The sequence below is a fragment of the Falco peregrinus genome, chromosome W, assembly GCF_023634155.1.
Source record: "Falco peregrinus isolate bFalPer1 chromosome W, bFalPer1.pri, whole genome shotgun sequence".
Classification (NCBI taxonomy): domain Eukaryota; kingdom Metazoa; phylum Chordata; class Aves; order Falconiformes; family Falconidae; genus Falco; species Falco peregrinus.
Window position 1 is genome coordinate 489,548 of NC_073743.1, and position 27,841 is coordinate 517,388.

Here is a 27,841-nt window from a genome sequence, read left to right on the forward strand (position 1 = left end):
TCGGCTTCCAGCGGGCTGCGGGCGGCCAGTCTAGGTCACACTGGAGGGCTGTGCCCCTAGCTTTTCGCAAGGGGTTTGAGGAGCTACAGTGATGGGCGTGCGTGAGTGTGGTTTCCATCTTTAAAAACAAAAACCGGCACCTAACAGTTTGATACGGTCTATGTGCTGTCATATGCTTTTCAGATGAGCTCCACACAGGTTTTAGCTCAGCTATTTTTGCTATTTGATTCCTTTATAATACTGTAGATATTGCTGAGTCAGCTAACAAGAGATGGGAAATTTGTGCTGATCTAATAGATGTTGTTGTAGAGGATTGCTCTGAGGTTCGTGAAAGTTGTGTGACCAATCTTAGGTGTTTAAGCTGAATACAGTTAAGTGGCAGATTAATGCTCTAAAGCATTACATACAACCAATCTAGTTTGCTTTTTACACCCTAGTTAAGTTTTTGAAGGGGTTGTAGTTGGGTTTTTTTGTTTGTATTCTGTTTTGATTCCCAGAATGGATTGCTTTATGTAATAGTCTTCTGGAAATTTTTGATTGAAAGCAAAGGCAAGCAGGAAATGGATGGATTTATAAAGCATCCCTTTTGTACCATTTTGAAATTTTACAAAATTATATTAATTATAAGTTTTATGTTTAAAGTTATGTCTTGCTAATTTCAAGCTTTAAGTCAGTGTAGCTATAAAAATATTTTAAAGAGAATTAGTAATATGAGCTGATAATATGCATTGATTTTTTTAAAAATTTTTTTTTACAGCACTGAGTGTGGAATCAGTGCATGAAATCTTCATCAGTGTTTTCTGGAAATGCCAGTCGCATAGCAAAAAAATGAAAGATGCATTCAGGTAGGTTATATAAACATGAAGGCTTTAGAGAACCCTTTTAGATGAGGAGTTACTGCTACTCAGTTAATCCCAAGATTAGCAGAGGCATCCTGTATTTCATAGCAGCAGTTAATTATAAAACATTGGCTAATGAGAGATATTATGGAGAGTAATTTTCAAAATCGAATGAATGCATTTTTCCCTAATTGATTATTGTGAACACATTAAGTGTTTTGCTTAGAAATGTGAGAAGTACCATATGAAGAAAGATTTTGGAATCTTTCTAGATCTAATAACAGTTTGTTAATTGCGTAGATAATAATTCCCCTTTTCAGAATTTAGGAGTTGTATTATTAATTTTAGGACTGGTAGGACCCTATATAGTCATGTAGTAAGTAGTAATTCTGATTTTCCTGAAACAGTGTGGTATTCAAAAATATCAGTATTTTCATAAAATATTGCTATGTATTTTCTATTTTTTTGCTTTGTTTCAAAATCTTTGGCACCAAGATATTCCTCTGGCTATGTCTTATTTTAGTTTTCCTAATTAAAAGATACCTTCCATGCTGCTGAGGAAAAAACATAATACCACTTTGGAACAGTTTTGCAGGATCATAAATTTACAAAACAGTATGTAGATTATATTACGTGTGGGAAAACTAAGGATAATGTTGATGTTAAAAGGAGGTTTTTGTTTTGTTGTGTGTTTGTTGTTGATTTTGTTATTGGAGGGCTGTTGTGGGGTTTTTTTGGTTGTGTTTTTTTTTTTTTTAGAAAAAAGCCTTCTGTCAGGAAACTAAAGAATTTGTTCATAAGAAAGGCAGTCCTCTCAATGATTTTCCCCAGTTGGTTCCATCAGCCATGAAAATCCTGTCATGCCTTCATCATGGACGGATAAAAAAAAATATATTGGTGTTATTGATGCTCATATGATTGAGATTGGCATTGGTAGGAAACCAAGATGATTCTGGTATCTTCAAGTAACACTAAGTAGATAATTTGCCCTGTCCATTATTTTCTCTATTGAATAACAGCTTCATTTATGATGTCTAAGCAAAAGAAGTAATACTAGAAAGACTATCTTTCCAGAAGCCCGATTGTTACTTCTAAGGCACTTTGAAGTGGCAGTGTATAGAGCCCTCAATCCTCTACGGAAATCTCCACAGCACTAGGTTTGTACATGTAAATACTGAACTACAGTGTCCTGGTTTCAGCTGGGATAGTTAATTTTGTTATCAGTAGCTGGTACAATGCTGTGTTTTGGATTTGGTGTGAGAAAAATGTTGATAACATGCTGATGTTTTTAGTTGTTACTAAGTAATGTCTATACTAAGTCAAGGACTTTTCAGTCTCTCAGGCCCTGCCAGCGAGAAGGCTGGAGGGGCACAAGGAATTGGGAGGGGACACAGCCAGGACAGCTGACCGGAACTAGCCAAGGGGATGTTTCATACCATAGAACATCATGCTGAGTATATAAACTGGGCGGGGGGGAGGCGAGGCGGCGGCAGGGACCGGCTTGGCATTGGTCAGTGGGTGGTGAGCAACTGTGTTGTGCATCACTTGGTGGTTTGGGTTTTTTTTTTTTTCCCCTTCTGGATTTTATTCCTCTCTTTCCTTTTCATTACAGTTGTTGTTATTATTATATTTTACGTTTAATTATTAAATTGTTCTTATCTCAACCCATGAGTTATACCCTTTTGCTGCTTCTCCTCATCCCTCTGGAGTGAGCAGCTGCGTGGTACTTAGTTGCTGGCTGGGGTTAAACCACAACATATAGAATGTCTCTATAAGTCAGACTACTATTTAAGCATCTTTTGAACTCTGGGATGTATTTATAAGACTCTGTGATGAATGTTATGTATATAAGTTGTTGATTTTGTGCAATGAGAAAAGCAAAGTCCCAGTACTAATGTATTTAAGAGAGTGGTTTATGGCATTTTGTTTGTTTCATGAGTAAACATCCTTGAAGAACTCGCCTAAAGGTACAACATGAAGTAAATAGACTAGGATGCAGTTTTTGTACAGAATATCCATGTTCTCAGATATGCGAGAGGTGTGAGAATTTCTATTGAATTTTATCTGTTTAAATCAGGGGTCCTCAAACTACGGCCTGCGGGCTGGATACGGCCCCCCAGGGTCCTCAATCCGGTCCCCAGTATTTACAGAACCCCCCCGTTCCCCCACCACTGGGGGTTGGGGGGGGAAATCAAGCAGCTGCAGATGACTGCCTGCCACTTCATCTGTGCTGGCCCCCTGTTTAAAAAGTTTGAGGACCCCTGGTTTAAATCAAAGGGAATGATGAAATGCATCAGTAACCTGGGAATTAGAAATCAAAGGGAATGATGAAATGCATCAGTAACCTGGGAATTAGTTATCAGTACAAGAGAACTGTCACAGATTACTGTACGTGAGAAGGATTCATGTGTTTCAGATGGAAAAAAGAACTGGTTTATATGTGATAACTTGAATCACTGAAGAATATTGAGCAGAAAGTAGAGAACACACAGTTAGAGGAAGATAACGTTGCGATTCCTGATGTTGAAGTTGAGTATTACCAACAATGGTTTGTTGGTAACATATAGTTAAGAAAGTTAATATTTTTGATAGGAAGAGTGAGTAGAAAGAAGTAACAGAATTTAGTGAGTGTTTACATAGAGAGGTGGTAAAAACAAGAAGTTGGAGTCAAAGTGGTACTAAGAGATGTCGTGAAAGTGGCGGAGTCTTACTAACAAGACTTTTTGAAGAAACGAGGGAGATGTGTATTTAAAAAAAGGATTAAGAAGGCAGGAGCAGATTGTATTGTATTTCAGAAGATTAGAAATGAATATGTTTTACATGGAAAGTTGAAGATGAGTTTCCTTACTCATCTGTTACTTAACTATTTTTTGGTTTGTTTGGATGGTTTTGGGGTTTTTTGGGTTGTGTTTGTTTTGTGTTCTTTTTTTTTTTTCCTCCGAGAGATGACTTGCAGAAATTTATGTAGCTCTGTCCTTTTTCCCCAAATCTTGTACTTGCTTATATGAAATATTCTTTTGTTGCAGGTTTGCTAAGCATAGAAAAAGTCTTGAAAATGTTGTCTAGACTCTTTCAAATGCATGGCCTTTTTGTAGCATCTCATCCATGGGAAGTCATTGTGGGAACAGTGACTCTCACAGTCTGTATGATGTCCATGAAGATGTTCACTGGGATTGATAAGATATGTGGCTGGAATTATGAGTGTCCCAAACTTGAAGTAAGGGTTTAAATTCATGTTACAGTACTTTACTGTTAATCTGCAGATGTGGGGTTTTCTGTAGAATAAGATCAGGTTGTGATATATTAGAAAAGTAGCTATACAGAAACTTCTTTATTGCCTTCTTTTCCCATACTGGATATTAAAGCTGGATGCAAGCAGTGGTGCACCTACAGAAGGTTTTGTTAAGCCTAACTTTCAGTGGCATGGTATCTGATGAGCAGACATTTGATATTCATATTGTTTGCAATATTTTAATCTTTTTAAGACAAACTAGCAGTGATACTTATTTTATTCTAAAGCTTCATTTTTAGTGTGGCTTCACAATGGATTTTTTTTTGTTACTGAAACTTAACAGCAAGTTACTAATTAATGTAAAAGCTAACTAAATAACTTTGTATTTCTAATAGGATGTTCTGAGCAGTGACATCATCATCCTGACAATCATGCGCTGTATAGCAATCCTTTATATATATTTCCAGTTTCAGAACCTAAGGCAGCTTGGGTCAAAATACATTTTAGGTACTGTGTCTGTTTTTTTTTCTTTTCTTCATTTTCTGTATGCATTTTAATTGTTTTTTTAAATATACATTGGTAATATAAAACTTTAATACTTATGTACAGAACAAGGTTATTTTAATTTTTTGCTAGATAGCAGAATAAATGTTCTGCATAGATCAAAGTGCAATTCTTTCTAAGAGAGGTTGTGCAGGTTTATATAACATTGGAAATATGATTATTGAAATAATTGTTTATTGTGTGAAACTAAAAATATAGAGCTCTTTCAGCAAAACTGAAAACCAGCTTAAAAGTGAGATTTGTGGCTTATGTTTCTCAGTCTTACTTTGAATGCAGTACAAATTTTAGATTTAAATATCTGTATAAAAGCAGCATCCTCATCAGTTTGTATCTTGACTGCTGTTTATGCACTCTGAGAGATGAGAATTGCCATTTGTTTGCTTCAGAATTGATCTAAAGGCATAATGTTTCTTTCTTCCTTTTTTCCTCCCTTTTCTTTCCCAGTGTATATATAAAAAAAGAACTTTCCAATATTTTATTTTAAAGGTATTGCTGGCCTCTTCACAATCTTAAGTTTTGTTTTTAGTACAGTGGTAATTCACTTCTCTGATAAAGAATTGACAGGTTTAAAGTAAGTAATGAGTTGTTATTCTGGATTTCTTGCTTGAATTTTTTTCCTGTAGAATAAACCTTGAATTTTACTCTTAACACATGCCCCTTTTTCAGTGAAGCTTTACCATTCTTCCTGCTTCTGATTGGCTAATGAGCTTGCTCTTGAAAGATCAAATTTGCGCTCCGTTCCAACGCACAGGTTAGGGGGTTTTTGTTTGGCTTTTTGTTTGGTTGGGTTTTGCAATGGAGCTTTTAGATGTAATATTCAAAGATGAATAATCCAGGTGGAGACACACACAGGTGAATACTGTATTGGCAATATATGAAAAGGATCAGATTTAATCCATATTCTATATTCTGTATTGTCTTTTATTCAGATCAGTGTTCAAATGAATAACACTGTAAAATTAGTGTGCATAATCATGTGAACTAAGATAATTGTATATATCAGTACTTTATAGGTTCAAAACTTTAAACAGCAATGCTTATAGCTCTATTAAAGAGGCTAGAGTTCCTAGACTGAAGTCTTCCATTTGTTGATAGAAAACGGTTAATTTGTAGGGCTCAGGAGCAGTATATAAATAGACGTTTAATGTTATAATGCTGATACAGGAAAAAAAGTATATTTTTCTAAACAAAAATCTTAGCAGAACAAACATGGCATATGTGTAGATACATATTCATGCTCTAATATAATTAACACAGCGCAACATGAAGGATTGACAAGTCTTGCTCATTGTACAGTGGAATGGTCATTTCTTAATATTCTAAGTTCCGAAATAAATTAATTTCACTAAAAATATTTTTATACCTACAAAATACTTTACATGGTAATTGAGCATAATAATTGTGACAAAAATACAATGTAATATACCATAACATTGTATATGAGTATATTATATATGTGATATTATTTAATAATATACAACACACTATAATAATTATGAGTACAGAAATCTTTATTCATTTTCAAGAAAGTATTTCACAAGTAGGTTTTCACCACAGCTTCTCTCCCTCCAAACCACCACCACCAAAACAGCAGCAGACCTCTAGAGTTTACCATGCCTGGCTTCTGGAGGAATTCCTTTTCTCCCCAGGGGAAAGTTTTAGTGTCTTTTATGTCCTCTTTTCTGACAGCTGAATCTAGAGAATTAAATATTTAAAAAAAAAATAATAAAAGTTAGGATACAGATATGTGGTTGCAAGAACTTTTGAGATGCCATGACATAAGTAGCTTTTATTTTATGTCTTAAAGTGTAGTTCTGTTTTTCTGAATGTACTTTAGAGTTTGTGCCCATCAATGTTGTAAGAGCTTAGAATACTGATGAGCCAAAGATAGAGACTTTCAAAATTAAATAATCTTGTGTAAATAGATACTGTCAAAGTATAATAGTTTATGGGAAATGAAACAAGAAAATAATGTATTCTTTCATAATAGTTCACTTTCAGTGTCTGTTTTATAAGGCCTTATCACCATAACATGATTAGTAAATTGAGTAGTATTATGTACACTCCTTTACTTTGATTTTTGTCTTCATGCTAATGTATAGAAACTTTTATTTTTAGGATGAAGCAAGGGAAAATATTTCATGTGGAATGGCAATTTTGGGTCCTATGTTTACATTGGATGCACTTGTGGAATGTCTTGTGATTGCTGTTGGTACTATGTCAGGTGAGACCTTGTATCATTCCTGTTAACAACTTAAAGCAGCTGCTAAAATTTTCTCTTGGGCATTCTTAAAAATGAGTGACATTAAGTACATGCACACCTATTTCATATTCTTGCAAAAATTAGTGTTTCTAGAAATGACTCCAGGTGAAGTAAAGTTGTTCTAGTTCAATTAAAAATAACCAATCTTACTGTGTTCCCTCTCCCCAATTTTTTGATCTTCAGTTCTGTGTGCAGTAGCAGTTGTCTTTCCTTAAAAGGAGAACAGTTAAATGTAATAAGCAAAGGATTTTCATGTGCAAATAACTAACTTCTTTGTAAAATAAATTGCAGTCCCATAGTAGAGTATGAAAGTGGAGGTTTTTGTTTGTGTGTCTGGTTTTGTGTATGTGTTTTGGATTTTTGTTTGTTAAAAAAAAAAAACTATTGCTCTACCTTAAAGGCATCTTTCAAAGCATTTGCTTTTTAAATTCTTTGGACCCTTTGGGGGTGGAGGGAAATGCATGTTAATAAGATATTTTCCTGTTTACATCGGGACACATGCACACACCCCCTCACTTTGATGTAGCATGTGGTTGTTTGGGGTTTTTTGAATGATTTATACTGTTAGCTCTTTCATCTTTATTAAGGGGGTTCTGTAATGCATATGTGACATGGCATATTGACATTTCCCGGATGCCAGACTTGTGAAAGAGTAGGTGGGATATATACTCTTTTATTCCCTGAACACTTAATTGGCCATTTTTCACAAGGGATTTCAATACATAATGTTGGGTAATTGTTCTTTGCTTAGATAAGGGAGGAGTTTCAAGCTTTCAATTTGAAGCTTTAAAATCTTAGTAAACTGTAATTATTTTTATATTTAGATTTATGCTTTAAAAAATTTCTGTATACCATACCAGAAATACATATTGTGCTTGGAATCAGCTAATACAAAATGACTAGGGCTTAACATGCTTGTTTTTCGCTAATCTAGACAGTTCCCTCTATAGTCTGCAGCATCAGTTTAATGGTTTATTTCTTACTTCTGTAACACTTCAAGTATATAGAAAGCCTGATATACATTCAAATGTTAAAAACTTTTTTTTTATGTAGGTGTATGACAACTTGAAATTATGTGCTGCTTTGGCTGTATGTCTGTTCTTGCCAACTACTTTGTCTTTATGACCTTCTTTCCAGCTTGTGTGTCCTTGGTATTAGAGGTAAGACCAACTTCAAGACAATATCAAGTTTAGTATTCAGAACCTGTGCTTCTTGTAGGCTACGCATTTCTTCACTGAGGTATATATACTAGCATATTTGTCTTCCTTTTGCTTTTGAGGTGAACAGAGGGAATGCGCAGAAAGTGTTATGGTGGCTCAGCTGACGGGCAGTAACTTGTTAATGCCACTGTAAATGAGTCACACTCAATAGTATGAGTTCTGATCTAAAGCAGAGTAAACAAATTCTAATTTAAATTAATGGCTGTCCAGGGTTTTTCACTAGTTAAAGCCTAACGTAGGCTAAACAGTAGGCTGTAGGCCAACTCTTTTGTTGGTAATTTCTTAATGATCAAATAAAAATAGTGTTGAAACTCACTTGTTGGTTCTTCTAATATGTACTAAATAGTACCTATCTTTTAATTTTGTTATTTTTGAAGCTTTCAAGAGATAGTCGTGAAGGACATCCTGTATGGCAGCTTAGCCATTTTGCTCGTGTTCTGGAAGAAGAAAATAAACCAGATTCTGTAACACAGAGGGGGGTCAAAATGATTATGGCTTGTGGCTTTTTTTGCACTTGTCGTTATGCAATCAGTAAGATGTCCTGGTGCAATGAATAAAGCTTTTGTTTTCTATAGACTTGTGTTCTGCATCCCATTAGTCTAGTTTACCATGGTAATTTTTAATAATGTCCCCTGTATCTATACCTAAAGTCTTCCTGTGTATGCCATTTCTGTGCAAAACACTCGTGGCTTTCAGGTGTACTAATTCTTTCCCTCTTATCCCTACAGTGCCCTCAGCTTCCTCTGCTTATTACTTGAGCCAAGAGGAAGGATGTGGTGGGACAGGTTCAAAGCTATGAGTATTATGATAAGCCAAAAATGGTGTTGATGAGAGGCATGGAAAAATCAGCCTTTAGCTTTAGACTTCTGAGGCATGGGAAACAAAACAAACAAATGAACCTCAAAAAGTTTAATTTTGGTAGATTAGATACCTAGTTACAGTTGGAAAATTAATATTTGTTTTGTGTTTTTAATACAGTTGCTGGGTTTGGTTCTTGTTCATGTCCACGGTTGCTGGATAGTGGAACCAGCTGCTCAGAACAGTACTGTAGAAAATGCAGTGGGACTGGATGAGAATGCACCAAAGAGAATTGAACCTAATGTTTCATTATGGCAGTTCTACCTTTCTTGGTAGGCGACTTCACAGAAGTGTATTTCCTTGATTAAGGTCTATTCTCCAGTACTGTCAAGCTGTGGTCCTAGGGTACAATGTTTGCAAACTTGTGGATCTGACCACTGTAGGATTTCGTTGAACCAGGGATGTCATTTCATAAGAAATATTTCAGTATTGAACAAATGGCATAATCTCCTTGAATAAGAACATGATCAGGAGCCAACTGTCCTGTATGCATCACAACTCTATCTTTTCCCACTAGCACTGATGCCTTTCAGAGCACACTGGAAAATAAATTTTCTGACTGCACTAGAATAATTATGCAGAGCTTCTGACCATTCACATATAAGTGCAAAAGCCATGTCGGTATTGCTTTTCCTTCAACTCAACTGAAGTTAGTGGCAGCTGTGGTTCCATGTTACTCCTGAAAACTCAGAACTGTCTCTTAGGTTCCCCCCACCCAGTTCAACTTGCATCATAGTAATCATTATTGGTAGAAGATAATTGAAACTTTCTACTTTATCATTGGGAGATAGGTGTTAAATCAGTTTGTAGCTATTAAATAGTGAATATTTTCTAGTCATTTATCTTACTGGGACTGCTTTTTAACTAATATTTAGGAAATAGTTAATGAAATCTAAAAATTCTTAATACAAAGAATAATTTCTCTCCTACCCTAATCTAGCATACTTGAATGTCCTGCTAGAAACATCTTTTGACAGGAATTTCAGTAATTGTATAAATGATGATCAAGCTATTACCCTTTCTAAAGCAAAGGGATGTCAGAATGTTGTTATAAACAAACAAATCGTATATACCATGTATTTACTTCTTGATTTGTCATTTTTAGAATGTCCAGTATGGATATTGAACAAGTAATCACTCTTGGATTAGCCCTTCTCCTTGCTGCAAAATATATTTTCTTTGAGCAAGCAGAGACTGAATCTACACTCGCTGAAGAATCTTATAACATTTCCAGTGATGGTCCAGAAAAAGATCCCTGAGAACTGTCGCAGGAAGCAGTCTGGACTTCTGAAAAAAAATCAGATATCTGACACCGTAGAAGAAGCTTTAGTTCCCAAAGATGGAAATGGTAATTTTTGGCATTTTAAAGTCTGAAACTATTCCTGAATATTTGGAACAAATAGTGAAATCTGTGTTATCATGTTGTATTTGCAATCAAAATTTAAGGTTTTTGTAAATCAAAGTTCATTTTAATAATCTTTATGTAGTTGAAGTCATAAAACCTGTACTAGCAGAGTCATCAACCAAGGTTACATTTGTAGTTGGCAGTTGCAACCCTGCAGAAGCTTCTTCATTTTTTTTTTTTTTTTTAATCAAAAAAGTTGAGTTACCTAAAGAACCACATTCTATTGTGGAATGTGTTTGCATACTTGGAAATGCAGAGGTATGGAAAAATAACTTTTTTTTTTTTAACCTCTACTGCAACATCTGATTTAAAAATTCTTACAGTTCATTTTCCAACTTTTAAATGATCTTATTGACTGTAATGTCATTCTTCAGAGAATTATATGGCTTTAATAACATGGGGGGGATAGTGGGGCGGACGACAAAAAACAGCCTTTCATAAGTCACTTCTGCTCCAGACAGTTCCTGTTGCAGGTTTTTTTCCTCAGTACAGATGAGAAAAACGGATGGGTGTATGTTTTTGAAGTTGTAAAGAAATAATCTCTTATTATGAGTCTCCCTCTATCCCCAAGATTGGGGGGGAGCAGCTTCATCATTCCTGATATACCAGGTAACTGAAGCTTCATCATGTATGCATATAAGTTGGTGTCTGAGTAACAGGGGTATATAATCATATCCTGTCCTACTATAAAACTTGACATTGGCAGTTGGTTCCTTTAGATGTTCTCTGATATTGTCAAAGTTGTTACCCTTTTTCATTTGGAAACGTTCAAAAGGATTTTCACCAAGAGAATCTATGCTTTCTGTCCTGTCCTCACCCTTTACATTTCCAGAAGGGAGCAAAATTCCTTACTGATGCTGAGGTCATCAGCTTGGTTAATGTGAAGCATATTCCTGCATACAAACTGGAAACCATGATGGAAACTCAGGAGCGAGGTGTGTCCATTCGCAGACAGATGTTATCTAAGAAACTCCCTGAACCTTCATCTTTGCAATATCTTCCTTATAGGAATTACAATTATTCTTTGGTAAGTAAAAGACATACAAGCAAAACTCACTGCAAAACCATCTTCCAAATTCTGAAATATCTGCTCAAAGTGAATTAACAATGAGCTTGGTCAAAACTGGGGGGGCGGGGGGAGGCAAACATAAGGCACTACCTTTTATTGATTCTGATGGTTTTTAAACCTAGGGAGGTAGGTAAATTTTGTAGCTTACCCAAAAAAACCATTTCCTCCCAAGGTATGCAGTTGCCTTATCTCCTACATGCAGAATTCTACTCATACTGAGCCTGAGTTCAGCTGAATGAAAATAGTACCTTGAGCTCAAGTTAAAATGGAACAATATTAAATTTTATTTAATAGTATTTAAAACTTAATAAGATTCAATAGGTCTGCCAAATACTAGACTTCAACAGTATTAGCTGTTGATAGCTGTAACTAACTTTTTGGGGTGGTGATTGGTTGCTTTATGGGTAGGGGTTTTGTTTTTTTCGCTAAGATACTTTGTTGTAGTTGCGTGTGTAGTATGTAACATGCTGTACTGTATCTCTGTACATGTAACCTTAATGATACCCTTTCTATTATTTTTGTAAGGTTATGGGAGCTTGCTGTGAAAACGTGATTGGATATATGCCTATTCCTGTAGGCATAGCAGGGCTGCTATTTTTGGATAACAGAGTTTCATGTCCCAATGGCAACAACAGAAGGATGTCTTGTAGCAAGCACAAACAGAGGATGTAGGGTAATACATGTAAGTATCGTTTGACTAGCTTGAAAAAAATTCTATATTATAAAACATATGTAGGGTGATACAGTGTGGTTTGGGTCTTGTTGGGTTTTTTTTGACTTCCTAAAAAATTGTGGTTTAACCCCAGCTGGCAACTAAGTACCACATAGCTGCTTGCTCACCACCCTCACCCCACCACTGGTGGGATGGGAAAGGTAAAACCTGTGGGTTGAGATAAGAATAGTTTAATAACTGAGATAAAATATAATAATTGTAATGAAAAGGGGGACAACAAAAAGAGAGAGGAATAAAACTGCAAGATAGACAAGTTGCTCACCACCTGCTGACTGATGCCCAGTCAGTCACTCAGCAGTGATCAGTGGCTCCTGGCCAGCCTCCCCCCCCCCCCAGTTTATATACTCAGCATGATGTTCTGTGGTATGGAATATCCCTTTGGCTAGTTAGGGTCAGCTGCCCTGGCTCGGCTCCCTCCCAGCTTCTTGTGTACCTGCTCACTGGCAGAGCATGAGAAACTGAAAAGTCCTTGACTTAAAGTATGCACTTTTTAGCAACAACTAAAAATCAGTATATCAATGTTATTCTGAGCTATTAATGTTATTAATGTCTACTGAATCAAAAAAACACAGCACTGTACCATCTACTAGGAAGAAAGCTAACTATCTCAGCCAAAACCAGGACAGAATTAAAGGTAAGATTACTGAAAGTAAATTTTGTTTCCCTTCTGCTTTGATTTTTAGCTTGATGGAGGAGCAAATAGCTGCATTCTGGCAGATGGGATGACTCGAGGACCTGCTGTAAGGCTGCCCACCGCTTGCCAGGCTGCAGAAGTGAAAGTTTGGCTTGAAAGTCCCAAAGGCTTTAAAATAATGAAGGAAGCTTTTTGACAGCACAAGTAGGTTAGTACAAGGGCTATTCCAGCCTTATTTCCTGATATAAGACTTCTATGGGTGGTAGAAAGCTCCTAATTGTATTTCTGCATAATGCAGTACAGGAAATTGCATACTCATTTGAGCTATCCCATGTAGTATGACAAAAGTCATTCTAGCTATATACCAAGGCTAGTTAGTAATAAACATTTTCCGATAAGTGGTAAACAACTAGATCATAGCAACAGATACATTTGCATTGTGTAATACTTAATGTGTAATTTTGTCTAAGCATTTAAAAATAAATATAAAAGCTTATTTGGATTTTTAGTAGTTATTATGCAAAAAGTAATTATTAACATCAGTAATATCATCTGAAAGGCTAGACTCCAAACTTTGAATTAATTTGTGAGGTTCCAGAGAATGCAGTATAAAATAATGCTAGAACTGAAATGTTTAAAAAATGTAAACCAATATTAATAAGTTTATTGTAAGCCCTAGACTTTCTTCTAAGACTTATGAATACCTGCTTTCTTTAGGAAGATTTGGAAAGATATTCCTTTATCAGTTATGTGTCTTACCAATTTTACAAGCGTCACCCAAGGACATATGTATATTTTTGGTGAGAATCAACTGCTGCTGTTTAAATGCAGTGTTTCCTAGGTTTTGTTTGATTCTTAGTCTGTATGAATAAATCTTTGACTTGTGGAGTTTGCACTGTTGCTGAAGATAGTGTGGGTTTTGCTTTTCTGTAAAACTGACAAGAATTTCCAAAGGCCTCACTTTTAATATATACCTGATAGTCAGATGTTCTAGGGAATACAAAGGAGTTAAATTTGTTAGCACTTCGGGATATTTTATTTCATGAAGTCCAGGGATAGAAAATGTAAAAAGGCAGTGAATGCTTTTAAAATGAACGTTTTAAAGTATTTACTTGAGAGAACTACATGCATGGTAGCTGTGACTGTTCATTCCTGTGCTGAGTTACAGATAGCACAGTGTAGTTAACAGTGCCATCTGCAATGATTTACTGTCATTTTGCCACTTAAAACTAATTTAATCTGTTTTTTCTTGAAGACTGTAAGTAATTTAAATTTTCTTGCAGGTTTGCCCGCCTACAAAAACTTAGCATCAGTTTGGCTGGTCGTAACCTTTATATCCGTTTTCAGTCCGGAACAGGGGATGCAATGGGAATGAATATGACTTCAAAAGTAAGGTCCAGTCCCCTTAAGTCTCTCTAATAAATGTGTATTTAAAAATAAATTGTATCCTACCAATCTGTGACTACCTGGCATGTGAAGACAGAAAGACAAGACATAGTGCTGTTTGCAGTACTATGAAATAATAAGTGTTTGAACTTGTCAAGTGTAAACAAGAATAGGTTGAGAACAATGAAAGAAAAAAGGTTAAAGTAACTGTGTTTTAACTTTTAAATTTTTTTTTAAATAAAGTATTCTTGATAATATGGAAGTTAAGCTGTTTGCTCTGTTGCTTTGGGCCAAAGATTTTTATCCAGCAGTAATTAATCTATTACTGTGTTTATCACCACTTGTAAATAAAGGATTAGAAATCTGGTGAGTGGCAGCAAGAGGGTGTTCTCTAGTTTTGTTTGCTTGATTGGTTTGGTTTTGGGTTGTTTGTTTGTGTTTTTTTTTTTTTTTTTATGCAAACATGTGGAAGAACCTAAGACATCACCCGTAGACTGGGGGTGCCTTATGCTATTTGAGATAGTTTAATACTGATTGCCTATTCTATATACATTTAAAGGTACTAAATATAACAGACCTTTTGTCTGACTACTTAGTGTAGCAAAGCTCTTTCTGCTGTGTCCAAAGTGAATTAATTTCGTGCCTGTAGCGTCTGCCTTGGTTCATGTATCCTCAGTATGGTAAGCATAAGCCCGTTCACCTAGAATGTATCCAGAGTCCATATGTACTGTGAAGAGCCAGCTATTCCAACTATAATCCCCAAAGTGGTTAGAAAAGGGATAATGATAGATTATTATTTAATTTTTTCTCTCTCCTGTTTCAGGTTTCTTCCTGAAATAATGTTCTTTTCTTCAGCTGTAACTGATGATCTGATTAGACTTAATCTAATCTTGCTGTTCCACTGTCCTTGAGTAGCTTATTTTACAACCATAATGATATACTAGCCCTATATCTGTTTCTCTTTTAACAGGGTACTGAAAAAGCACTGGCAAGGTTGAATGAAGTTTCCTGATCTCCAGGTTATAGCTATTAGTGGTAATTATTGTACAGACAAAAAAGCTGCTGCTATAAATTGGATAGAAGGAAGAGGGAAGTCTGTTGTCTGTGAAGCAGTAGTTCTAGCTAAGGTTGTTAAAGATGTGTCTGCTTTATTTAATTTGTTTATAAAAATGTGGGCATTTTACAAAACCGATACTGTAAATATCTGATGTAAGTTGTGTTCCTTGTAAGAATGACCCCTACATGTATTTTTAGACTACTACTGTGAGAAGTCATGTTTTCCTGAGAATCTTTTACAGTAGGGCTGTTTTTTTTCCTTTCACTGTCTCTTCTAAGATAATGTGCTATATATCTAATGATGGAAATCTAGTTGAAGGCATTATAATTTTAAATTTTTTACCTTTAAAAAAAAATGGTGCCATAGTTTGTTTGGTTTTTTTTTAAATATATATGGTTTTGTTGGTGGCTGTGTTGGTTGGTTGTTTGTGTTTTGGGTTTTTTTTACACACAATTTTGCCTGACACTGTGTGTGGTCATTTTGATCATTTCACTAGTTTGTCTCTTGCATGAACCTGACATTCTCTTCAAAGTTTATACGTCCCCCTACTACAATGAAAACAGATAATCAGGTGCTTCACTTAATTCCAAAGCTGCTTTAGCTCCTTGCATGATGAAGGGTAACCTTCATAACCAGTGCCAGTCCTAGCCTCTGGGAAACTTGTTCCACATCATAAGGGCTATCTTAGATTCTTTTCCACCTGAGCTCAGAAGATTGGCTATGTGTGTCAGACTAAATCCATTGCTTGTTACCTGATTGCCAGCACCGGCCATGACCAACAATATCTAGAAAGGAGTTTACTACACCATAGAATAAACTTCCACCAACGTGTTCAAGATTGTGTGAATTGGCTCTTTAGTATTTGATGGATTTATTTATTTATTGCCCCCAGTAATTTGTCCAGTCCCTTCTATGAAACTACATAAACATTTAGTGCCAATACACCAAGCAGAATTCTACAGTGTAGTTACACCTTGTGTGAAGAACTACCTGTTGTTGTTGATATCATTTGATGATGCCCTAGTCTGTACTGGAAAAAATACTTAAGACTTTTATCTTTTTCTACCACTAAAGATTTTATATCTCTAACAAAGCTCTTCCACCTTCCCAACTAGTCTAATTTTCAGACTGAAAAGCAATAGTTTCTCTGAGGAATGAGTAAAAGGACTATCCTAGCATGAGCATCCTTATCTCTGGATCTTTTTCAAATCTAAAATTTCTAAAATTGAGTACAGAGTTGGACACAGTATTCAGTGTGTGTGTGCAGGCTGGATTTTATACATTGGCATAAATATGTGTTTTGAGTTTGCTTCCTAGTAGTTTCCTACTCTTCAAATTGATTGCATTTTTACTGCTGATTTGGTAGCAATATCTATTATAACCCCAAGATTTCAGGATAGGAGCCAATCCTCTGTGTTTAAGTAAATTTGGGGTGTTTCCCCCCCCCTCCTACTATGTACATTGAATTCTAATATATTAACCTTTATATTTTTCTAAGTATTGTAGACTTTGTGCAAATCTCTGTCATCAGTCACTATTCCTACTACACTGGAATAGCTTAAACTTTGTTCACAGCACTATCTTGTTTGTTCTCTTTGATTGTTTTTATACTAAATTCAGTGTAAATCCTGAAGGTATCAAAATACAGTCAATATAGTATAAATATGTCACTTAATTTGATATTACTGTGCACCATGTTTATTTAGCAGTGTAGCATAGTGTTTTGTTTAAACTCTTCAGTTTACCTCTGTATTCTTATGCAAAACAAAATTGGGGAGGGTTTACTGTCTGGAGCAACTTAGGAGAAATGTCACTATTATGTCAGGGTGAATTAATGGGATATTTCTGCCAAGTTGGTTTTGTTTGTTTCATACTGAAGATAAGTGAGAATTTGAAATGGAGAAGGTAGCTGATGAATTCTTCCTAAAGGTATGTGCAAGTCCAAACCCTTTACGCTGACTTTTCCATTGTTACTTGGATGATGCAGTCTGCATTTGAAAGACCTCCTTTTGAACAAAAATTAAAAGTAGATATCTGACAATGATTGAGCCAAATTCCATATGGAAGCAAATAAGGGGTGGGGGCTTACTTCCTTGCATATTTAGTATTTATACTCCTGCCTAAGGAATGGTGTAGTAAAAGTGTATCACTGCCTAGGTATTGAAGACAACTACAGAAGATATAATTGAAGTCAACATAAACAAAAATTTGGTGGGTTCCGCAATGGCTGGTAGCATAGGCGGCTACAATGCACATGCAGCAAACATTGTGACAGCTATCAACATTGCCTGTGGGCAGGTAGGTTTGTTTTACACCAACTCAGCTTTTCTTCAATTCAGTAATTCTTAATCAAACACTTAGTTGAGGGTTTGGTGTTGTGTGTGGTTTTTTTTTTTTTTTTTTTTTGGTTGTTTCTTCTTCCTGTTCTAAAGGATGCTGCACAGAATGTGGGCAGCTCTAATTGCATCGCTTTGATGGAGAGAACTGGTTTCACTAATGAAGACCTGTACATCAGCTGCACGATGCCTTCTATAGAAATAGGAACTGTTGGCAGAGGCACCAACTTGCTTCCACAGCAGGCCTGTTTGCAGGTATAAAGCAGAAAGTTTTAAAGCAACTTAGCTTCCTGAATCAAAGCTCACTTTCATGTTGTGTATGTTGTGTCCAAGTAATGTCGGAATGGGGCTTCTTGAAACTTGGTAGATTTGACATGAAAATTTTAGAATTATCTAATTGTTTTCATATATCCAGTTTTTAAAGCTCAAGATCTTTAATATTAAAGAGACTTAAAGCTAGTTGATTTGATATAATTTGGAAAGAGTTATTTTAAAATTTAGCATAAATTTACTTGGATTACATAGCATAATATTGCATATTTATCTCTTCAGATGTTAAGGGGTTCAAGGTGCAAGCCAAGATAACCTGGGTGAAAATGCCTGTCAGCTTGCTAAAATTTTATGTGCTACAGTGATGGCAGGGGAATTATCACTAATGGCAGCTCTTGCAGCTGGGCATCTAGTCAAAAGCCACATGATTCACAACAGGTAAGAAATGGAAAAATTATTTTCTTTCTCTACAGTTCCTCCCTTCTTCCAAATACAATTATTCATGTAGTTGACTCTTGTGTAACATATAATAGTTGAAATGATACAGCGCTATCTAATGTAGTTATCTTACTGTTTTTTTAGGTCAAAAATAAATCTACAAAAGCTTCAAGGAACCTGCACTAAGAAGGCAGCTTGAATACTAAAGCAGCTCATCTTTGAAATGAAGAATAGTTCTAGCAACTGACAAGGGGGAGGGGGGCAGGGAGGGAGGAGAAGAATCTGTGAAGTTCAGAATGAAAATCACCTTCAACTCCATGATTTTTGTGGAAGATAAACTTATAGATCAATGGACTTGTGTGAGACTACTTATGCCTTTGACCTTCAGTGGTTAAAGATGACATCATGAAAGAAGTCCTGTCAGATGTCTTGAACATGGCTTTGGAATTCTTAATATTGTGCATAATTTTCCGAAGGGTCAGTCTTACATTTTTACAGGTTGAGATTATTTTGATTAGTAAGCTTCTGGTAAATACCAAGGTGAAAAGTGCTGTAATTTACTTCGTACATTTTAAAAAAGTTGTTCTAAACTTGGCTTGAATGCATTGGTCCTTGCCATCTTTATTTTCTGGTTAGTCAAGTATGTTTCTTAAAGTGATGGCAAGCCTAATCACTTTTCATGAACTCCCAATTTCAATTTTATTTGCATGTACAACTTAGGCTTTGAGACAATTTTATTGAATTGTATTAGTTTTATAGAAACCTCTGTCTATAGTACTTAAATTGCTGCTGCTTCAGCTAAGTAGCATTCAGTGTTATAACTCCACAACTTAGGTTATTGCTTCATAGAAAACTTGTTACCTACAAAGTGCTGAACTATTAAATATAATCTGTACTGAAGAAGACACTGTTTTTCCCTACAACTGTTTTGTCATTTTGTTCAGGTAGAAAGAATAGATTTTCAAACTAGTAACTCCAAAAACAATTACAGGTCAGACAGCTTAGTAATTCAAGCAAATGAAGTTTCTCAAAATTGTTTGAATGCACTCCTATCAAAAAAATCCCAGGAATCAAGAACAGATGCTTACACTTCTATTAAAAGAAGTCTCTTAAGGTATAGTGTGTCTGTATGTTCCTTTTTTCTTTCTTTTTTTTAACTGTTTGACACTTATTCCTCAGAAATAGGTGTGTATCCACTGCTTATGCTGAGAAAAAACGAAGCCAAAAAAAAATCACACTGTTCTTTAAAAGGAATTAAAATATAAAAAACCCTAGTGTGAAACTTTTTTTTTTGGGGGGGGGGGTGTATTTATGTTAATAAGAAATCTTATCCTTCTTTCAAAGAAAAGTACTAATTAAAAGGAATTCGGTGAAATGACATGTTAATGCAACAGGCAGTTTTTGTATTAAAATACTGTACTTGGACCAATGAAGCAGTCTTGGGTGTTCTTTATGTAATACAGAAAGGCCAGGTTTATTCTGGTTTGATTCACCTTTTGGAAGACTGCTAAATGCATCACCTTGCCTAATTAACAATTTTCCTCCTGTGATTAACGTTTGATGGGGTTTTTTTGTGGGTGGAGTTTTTTGGGTGGTTTTTTTTGTGTGGTTTTCCATTGTTGTGTTTTTTTTCTGTTTCTTTGGGGTTTGTTTAGGGGGGAGGGAATTAATCAGTGGGTTGGACTGGGTTTCTTACAGGAATGCAGCAGCATTCCTAAAGGGGTGACTAACAGAGGTATTCCAGTGTGCAAGTTTGATATATATCATGATGGGTTGTTGTAACCAACACACTAATACATTGTAATGAACTTATAAAGCTAATGTGCAAGCATGAAGATGTACTACATGCTGCATATGTTATGATAGCATGTAAATATCATTTAATGTTTATCTTCCTGCAGTACTGTTGCTAATAGCTACCATTTTATTTAAGGAAAGTTGGCACTACTTTGTTTCTATGTTCATTCAGTGATCTTATTTAAAGTAACACTGTACTAGCAATAAATGGTGGTTCAGTGTTCATTTTGATGTATTAAAGTTACATTCTGTCTTGTAGAATTAACATTTTTGTATTATTACTAAATTGTGTCCACTTTGGTACAAAATTACTTTTTCAGTTTCAGTAAAAAATGGAAAATTATATTGGCTTGATTGTGATATTTTAAGCTTATTTCATGGCTTAGTGAAATATTTTATGTTAAAATAAGAGGATTAAGGAAAATATGACTAGCATACAGTACTAAACACAGTGGAGTTATGATACCAGAACCTCTCACCTTGTTTGCAGAAGCCTGTATACATTTATTCATCAAGCTGAATTATGCAGTTTGCCCAAATGGGAGAACTAATTCACCATTAGCAATGCCTTCTGTTGACGCCTATTTGGGTGTTTCTCTTAATTTCCAGAAAACTGTTGAATTACACTTTTGGTAGTTTCTCATAGTTTCTCAAAGTTTCAAAGGTGCTTTTCAGTCTGTCAACTTGTTACCTGAATTTTAAACACTGCTTTCACCAGGAAAATGTAATTTTATCAAAATACACAGTGCTGCATGTTCTTGCAAGACAGGTTAAGCTGGAAGAGTAAAAGAACCTGTTAGAATAGAATGTCAAACAGTTCTTTATGTGATACTGATAAGAACTTTTAATATCATAGTGCATGTTAGCAGTGAAGGGGTTAAGCTTTTAGTCAGTGCCCCACTACAGATACTGGAAGCTGTAAAAAGAAATCCTGTGTCTGTGCATTTCTTGTATAAGGTTTCTTTCTTTCTTGTTTTTTTTTTTTCTTTCTCTCTGTCACTTTTCTCTGTTTTTTCCCTCTTCTCAACTATAGTTCAACTGCCATGTCTGATCTTGGTAATGTATATCAGTCTGTAATCTGACATACAATGCAGCCTGTGTTTTTTCAGTCTCCTCAGTGCTACAGGTTTTATATCTGAATTGGAAGTTACCATTTCATAGGTGTTAAAAAGGTTAGGGAACTGAAGGGTTCTTATTTCCCTGCATACGCTACAGTAGAGGATTTCAACATCACTGCAAAATTTGTGTAGCAAAACTGTTTCAGTATAAGAAGTCCTGTTTGTTTTGAGTACTTGGCAAAACCAAACCAGCTGTCTGGAATCAAGTTTCTAGAGCTGCAGCAACCTAAATGTTATACCATTACAATTGACACATCTTTTTCAAATATTTTAAAACCATTAAAAAATGTTATATTTGACTCTGGTAAGTAGTTTGCTTCTCTCTTTACCTAATTATCTCCCTTTTTTGGTGTCTTGAATCTATTCCTGTTGTCTGACATGAAAGTTTCAGAGTTATGAGGCTTGGACGTTATGCAGTTCCAGCTGTATCTAATTACACAGTTTCTGAGAGAAATTAAAGTGAACAATCAGACTTCAAGTATATCCAAGCTCTAAGTGTGTCTATACACAGCACTGTTTGGACAATTTTCACTCTTGGTACTATAAGACAAATACAGCTCTTGGAAAATCTGTGGTAGATGGCACATGATGACACCTGCTGAAACAAGGAGTTGATGGTTTGGGCTTCAGGTGGTGTCCTTGTTATAGCAACAGTTTCTCTGCTCCACAGATCTTCTCTATTGCCTGAGGGGAAAGCTCGTGTTACTGGCAGATGCATCCTGTCTTACACAGCAATTACAGTGCCACGCAGCTAGCGAAACTCCTAGTACTGACAGTTCTGTACCTTGTTTTCTTGGTTAGTTTACTGCTGGCCCCATCCACCTTGTACCATCTTCTGGGAGGAGGCCTGCTTCTGAAGCTAACCTCCTCTCTACAGCGCTGTAGGGATTTTGCAGTCTATTATACAACACTAAATTACCTTCTGTCCCATCTTCACCATTGGTTTATGCTCAGTCAGCTTCTTAATCTACTCAGGGGGGAAATAGGGGCTTTTTAGCCCCAGCTTTTATAGGTTTTTCCCTAATTACAGAACCCAACAGTATTCCTGCTAGGACTCTTAGGCTATCTAGAAAATGTGGTGGGTTGATCAGCTGCTTGCTTACCCCTACCCCAGCAGGATGGGGAAGAGAATTGGAAGGATAATAGCAAGAAAACTCATGGATCAAGACAAAGACAGTTTAATAGGTAAAGTGAAGCTGTGCACACAAAGCAAAATAAGGAATTTATTCACTACCCATCAGCAGGCAGGGCCTCAGCACACCAACAGTTACTTGGAAAGACAAATGCCATAACCACAAACATCCCCCACCTTCCTCATTCTTTTTCTGAGCTTTTAGTGCTGAGCACAATGTCATATGATGGGGTGGGTTTGACCCTGGCTGGATGCCAGGTGCTCACCATAAGCTGATCTATCATGCCCCTTCCTCAACTGAATGGGGGAGAAAACTACAAGAAAAGGCTCATGGGTCAAGATAAGGACAGGGAAAGATCACTCACCAATTACAGTCACAGGCAAAACAGACTTGACTTGGGGAAATTATTGCCAATCAAAATCAGAGTAGGGTAATGAGAAATAAAACCAAATCTTAAAACACCTTCCCCCCACACCTCCCTTCTTCCTGGGCTCAACTTCACTCTCGATTTCTCTACCTCCTTCCCCCAAGCAGTGCAGGGGAATGGGGGCTTCAGTCAGTCCATCACATCTTATGTCTCTGCTGCTCCTTCTCACATTCTTCCCTGCTCCAGTGTGGGGTCCCTCCCATGGGAGACAGTCTTCCATGAACTTCTCCAATGTGAGTCCTTCCCACAGGTTACAGTTCTTCACAAACTGCTCCAGGGTGGGTTCTTTCCACAGGGTGCAGTCCTTCGGGGACAGACTACTCCAGCGTGGGTCCTCCACAGGGTCACAGGTCCTGGCAACAAACCTGTTTCAGCATGGGCTCCTCTTTCCACAGGTCCTGCCAGGAGCCTGCTACAGCACAGGCTCTCCACAGGGTCACAGCCTCCTTCAGGTGCATCCACCTGCTCCAGTATGGGGTCATTCGCCATGGGCTTCAGGGGACAGCCTGCCTCGCCATGGTCTTCTACCATGGGCTGCAGGGGAATCTCTGCTCTGGTGCCTGGAGCACCTCCTCACCGTCTTTCTTCACTGAACCTGGTGTCTGCAGAGTTGTTGCTCTCACATATTCTCACTCCTCTCTTCCAGCTGCTGTTGAACAGCATTCCACCCTTGCCCCCCAAATGTTATCACAGAAGCACTACCACTGTTACTGATTAGTTGGCTCAGGTTTGGCCAGCAGTGGGTCTGTCTTGGATCTGACTGGCATGGCTCTATTGGACATAGGGGAAGCTTCTAGCAGCTTCTCATAGAAGCCCCTTCTGATGGGTTAACCTTGGCTGGATGCCAGGTGCCCACCAAGTCTCTCTTATCACTCCCCTCCTCAGAAGAATGGGGGGGGGGGGGGGGAGAAAATAAGATGGAAAAAAATAATTGTGGGTCAAGATAAAGGCAGCAATAGCAAAAGGTGCACACGTGGAAGCAAAGGAAAACAAAAGATGTTATTCACTACTTCCCATCAGAAGGCGATCAACCACTTTCCAGGAAGCAGGGCTTCAGTACATGTAGCGGTTGCTCTGGAAGACAAGCGTCATAAATAAGGAATGCCCCCCTTCCTCCTCCTTTCTCTTATCTCTTGTATCTGAGCAGACGTCATATGGTATGAAATATCCCATTGGTCGCTTTGGGTCAGCTGTCCTGGCTATGTCCCCTCCCAAGATCTTGCCCACCCCCAGCCTACTGGTGAGAGGAGGGAGAAGGTTGGAGAGACAGCCTTGATGCTGTGTGAGCACTGCTCAGCAGTAGTCAAAACACTGGTGTGTTATCAACACCTTTCCAGCTACCAATACAAAGCAAAACTCTGTGAGGGCTGCTATGGGGAAATTTAACTCCATCTCAGCCAGACCCAATACAATTATAGTATTATATATAACTTTATACATGATCTAAAAGTTGGTTAAAAGGTAAAATGTTTTAAATAAGTTTCTCCAAAGCACAAAAAGTTAAAAATAACTGCCAACCAGGATTTTTCTTCATAATTTTTAATACTTTTCACTTTTAAATACTGGTTTAAAATTTGTGATTGTAAGATGAAAGAGCCAACTTCTTTTAATTTTTTAAAACTTATAATTAGGATCATAAAGCTATTATAGAACAAACAGTTACACCCTATACACTGAAGGTACTCAAAAATATGATTCATGTTTTAAGTCTGTAGATGAACAGTGGCAACTGAAATACAGTGTTATCTGTACAACTTGACAAAAATACAGGTAGACAATCTGATTAGTTTAAAGAGAATCTGCACAACTTCAGATAAGCCAGCTCAGTCCAATTAAGGTAATTCCCCCCCCCCCCCCCCCCCCCCCCCCCCGAAGCACATCACATTTTTTACAGATAAATTTCTCAAAATAAGATGTTCCGGTTCTCAGACAGGATAACAATGACCATCTAGATCATCCTCATTCCCAATACAAGTTCTACTAAGTAATTTCCTTCAGATCTAGTTCAGCAACATCCAAATTCTCTTAATAGAACAATATCTGATGGAGAAGATAGCTGTGTCCTCAGTCCTTCAAATTGTTTCAGCTTATAAAAACAGCCATTCTAGAGTCATGGGCTGCTTCTGCAAAGACCAAAGCTACACAAACACTACAGATCTGTTAACAGGAAGAAGAGAACTCAGAGCACAGATACATGACAGTGACTAGAAAGAGAAGTGGGTTCAAGAGATGGGAAATTTTATAAAACCATATAAGAAAGATCCCTTCTGGAAGAAAAGACCTAATGGCTACTTGCACATGGACAATCTGAGAGGCCAATAGAGCAATGCCCTTTTTCATTTGGTTTTAAAGAGGTCAATTAATACCTGTTTCTCAATCTTGCAACTTCTTCCGTATTCTTTAAGAAGCCTCTTACAACTCTGGGCAGGGCTAGCTGTAGTGAAATACCAGTGCCTTTATCTAAAAGTAAAATATTCTTTACAAATAGTATCTGTAGTTTAATTTTATTTACAGAATAAATGGCAAAAGTACATCACATTTAGTGCAAATGCAACTAATGATATAAGATTTATATACTACTTTGTAAACTTTCCATACCTTTGTAAAATAAAGCCATCCAATTAAATTAATATTTACTTGCCTGTGTTCAACAATTACAAGAAATGGCAAATAAGGAGTTAACCCCTTTATATTTTGGATATTTTTTACTTTTTTTCTTTTTACATTCCCATCAGTGGCTATGGTGGAATGAACCATTGCTCAGTTGACTGTAAAATGATGAAGTACATTTGAGATAAGATTTTTAAATTTTTTTTAACATCACTATATAAAGTGTTCACTAGTGATATAGTAAACACGTACAAATTTTCATCTTATTTGCCTTACTAGCATTAACATATAGTCACTTTTCTACATATTCAAATTAATAGAATAACTCTGTAATAAGGCATATTCCATACACATCATTAGAAAAAGGCAAATAAAAAAGGAAGAGTTATGGAGCATGAAATCTGTGTGCATGTGTAATTATGTGTTATGTATGATTTAATCTCTATAGAGAAGTTGAACATATAGTTTGTTCAATACTCTGCAGATCACATTTCATCATTCACCAAATCTTCATTAAGTTACTATCTTTTTTTTTTTTCAGGCACCTACCATACTATATCAAATAAGACTTTCAGTTTTCTTCTGGAAAAAAAATATTTTAAAATCTGAAATATTTTTCTTGAGATACACAGGTCAGTGAAACACCCAGCAGTCTCTGAAGTTTCCAACTACAGGACATAAATAAAAGAACCCAAAGTCAGTAACAGTCTGCCAGAGTCCTGTTGTAATGAGCATCTCCAGAATCAAAGGCAGGCAAATATCTGACTTAAATTCTCACAGCAACTAGAATGAACTTTGCAATAAGAACTATGCAGAAGAACTACGCATCCTTATAGCAATGATGGGTTTTTGATCAAGAGGCAAGTATCAGTATAACTCATTTTCTACATGAACCTCATAGCATGGCTTTATTGAGATCAGGAAAACACATGCAAGATCTGAAAATAATGTACTCATTCTCATTCTAGGCTGGGAATGTTGTCCTATGTAGTCCAAATTAATAAATATAGTGTACCTTCTCGCAGCTTTGGGAAAGATGCAAAATACCATGCAAGAAAGCAGTCCATATACCATGGACAGATGACTTCTAGCTTTCAGGCACTCTCTTGTCCTCTCATACAGAATCTTCCTAGAAATTTCTGGATCGTGTTTAACGACAAAAATTCTGTAGCACATAATACATAACTAAAAAAATACAACAGATATATAAAGATATCTGGAAAAAAATAAAGCTTTTCACAAACTTACTCCTTTAGATCCAAAGATCTTCATAAGAGTAAGATAGTAGAAAAGACAAAGTCATAAAGATATTGACAGCCCTCAATTATTAACTGACATTTTATGTAACAAGATGATTTATTATAGAAACAAGCAGCAATGAACTGTGATTATACAAAGCAAAACAAAACCTGCCAATAAGTCACCTAGACTTTACTGAACTCCCTCCCCCTCAAAATACTACGTATATTTTTGTGCATATAAAGCACATACAGTATGCTATACATGCATTTGTCTTTTGTGCTTTTTAGACACGCACAAAAACTGCATGAGTATCTTAGGAATGTTGACAGTGAAATTCTGCAAAGCATTTAAAATTAAAACAGTATCCCCTGTTGGTGATTCAAAGTTGTACACGTTCTTCCTCTTCTAAAGCAAACAAATAAAATAATCATATGCTTGTTATCAATAAATCTATTTATAATTACACATTGATTCCACAAGAAAATTTAGGAGAGCACTAGCGGTAAATATTCAGCCTCATGGTGTCGCAACACTTCTTTATTTCAGTATACAAAGCCTAGAACTTTGGCCATAAAAAGACTGTAGATCCTTCGTTCCAGCATGGAGTGCTCTATGCATGGTCACTTCAGCGTGGAATACTCACCCAGTCTTGTTCTGATCGCTGCAGGTAAGCAAAGACAAAATACAGTACTGAAAATTTTTAACACTAACAGGAAAACAAGAACTTGTTAAACCTCTTAAATAGTATCAGCACTGCTATTATCATGTTTGAACTGTTGGCTTGCGACAGCCACGTTTTAAATGGTTCACCTACACTAGTTCTCTAATAATATACAATTAAAAATGTGAATCATCACAGTGCTACCTGTTACAGAAGGATCAAATTACTAAGACTTTTGGACTCTGACATAATAAATAGAACCTAAAAATAGACACAGCCTATGTCATGCATAGAAAAGTGACAAAACCTCATTTTCAGATCATAGAATGGTTTGGATTGAAAGGGACCTTAAAGATCATCTAGTCCAACCCCGGTGCTATGGGCAGGGACACCTTCTGCTAGACCAGGTAGCTCAAAGCCACATCCAACTTGGCCATGAACATTTCTAGGGATGGGGCATCCACAACTTCTCTGGGCAACCTGTTCCAGTGTCTCACCACCCTCACAGGAAAGAATTTATTCCTATTATCTAATGTAAATCTACCCTCT

At 36.5% G+C, this 27,841-nt stretch overlaps 1 protein-coding gene and 1 pseudogene across 6 annotated transcripts in view; one reads left to right on the forward strand and one right to left on the reverse strand.

Moving 5' to 3' along the window:
• The first annotated feature begins 2,461 nt into the window (after positions 1–2,461).
• Positions 2,462–20,431, forward strand: LOC129782563 (3-hydroxy-3-methylglutaryl-coenzyme A reductase-like; annotated as a pseudogene).
• Positions 20,432–26,726: 6,295 nt separating this feature from the next.
• Positions 26,727–27,841, reverse strand: part of LOC129783085 (ceramide transfer protein-like) — a 99,750-nt gene continuing 98,635 nt past the window's right edge. For all 6 annotated transcript variants that reach the window (XM_055792758.1, XM_055792757.1, XM_055792756.1 and 3 more), the window contains one exon: positions 26,727–27,292. The gene's annotated coding sequence lies outside the window, so the exon portion shown is untranslated. The remainder of the gene's footprint in view (positions 27,293–27,841) is intronic.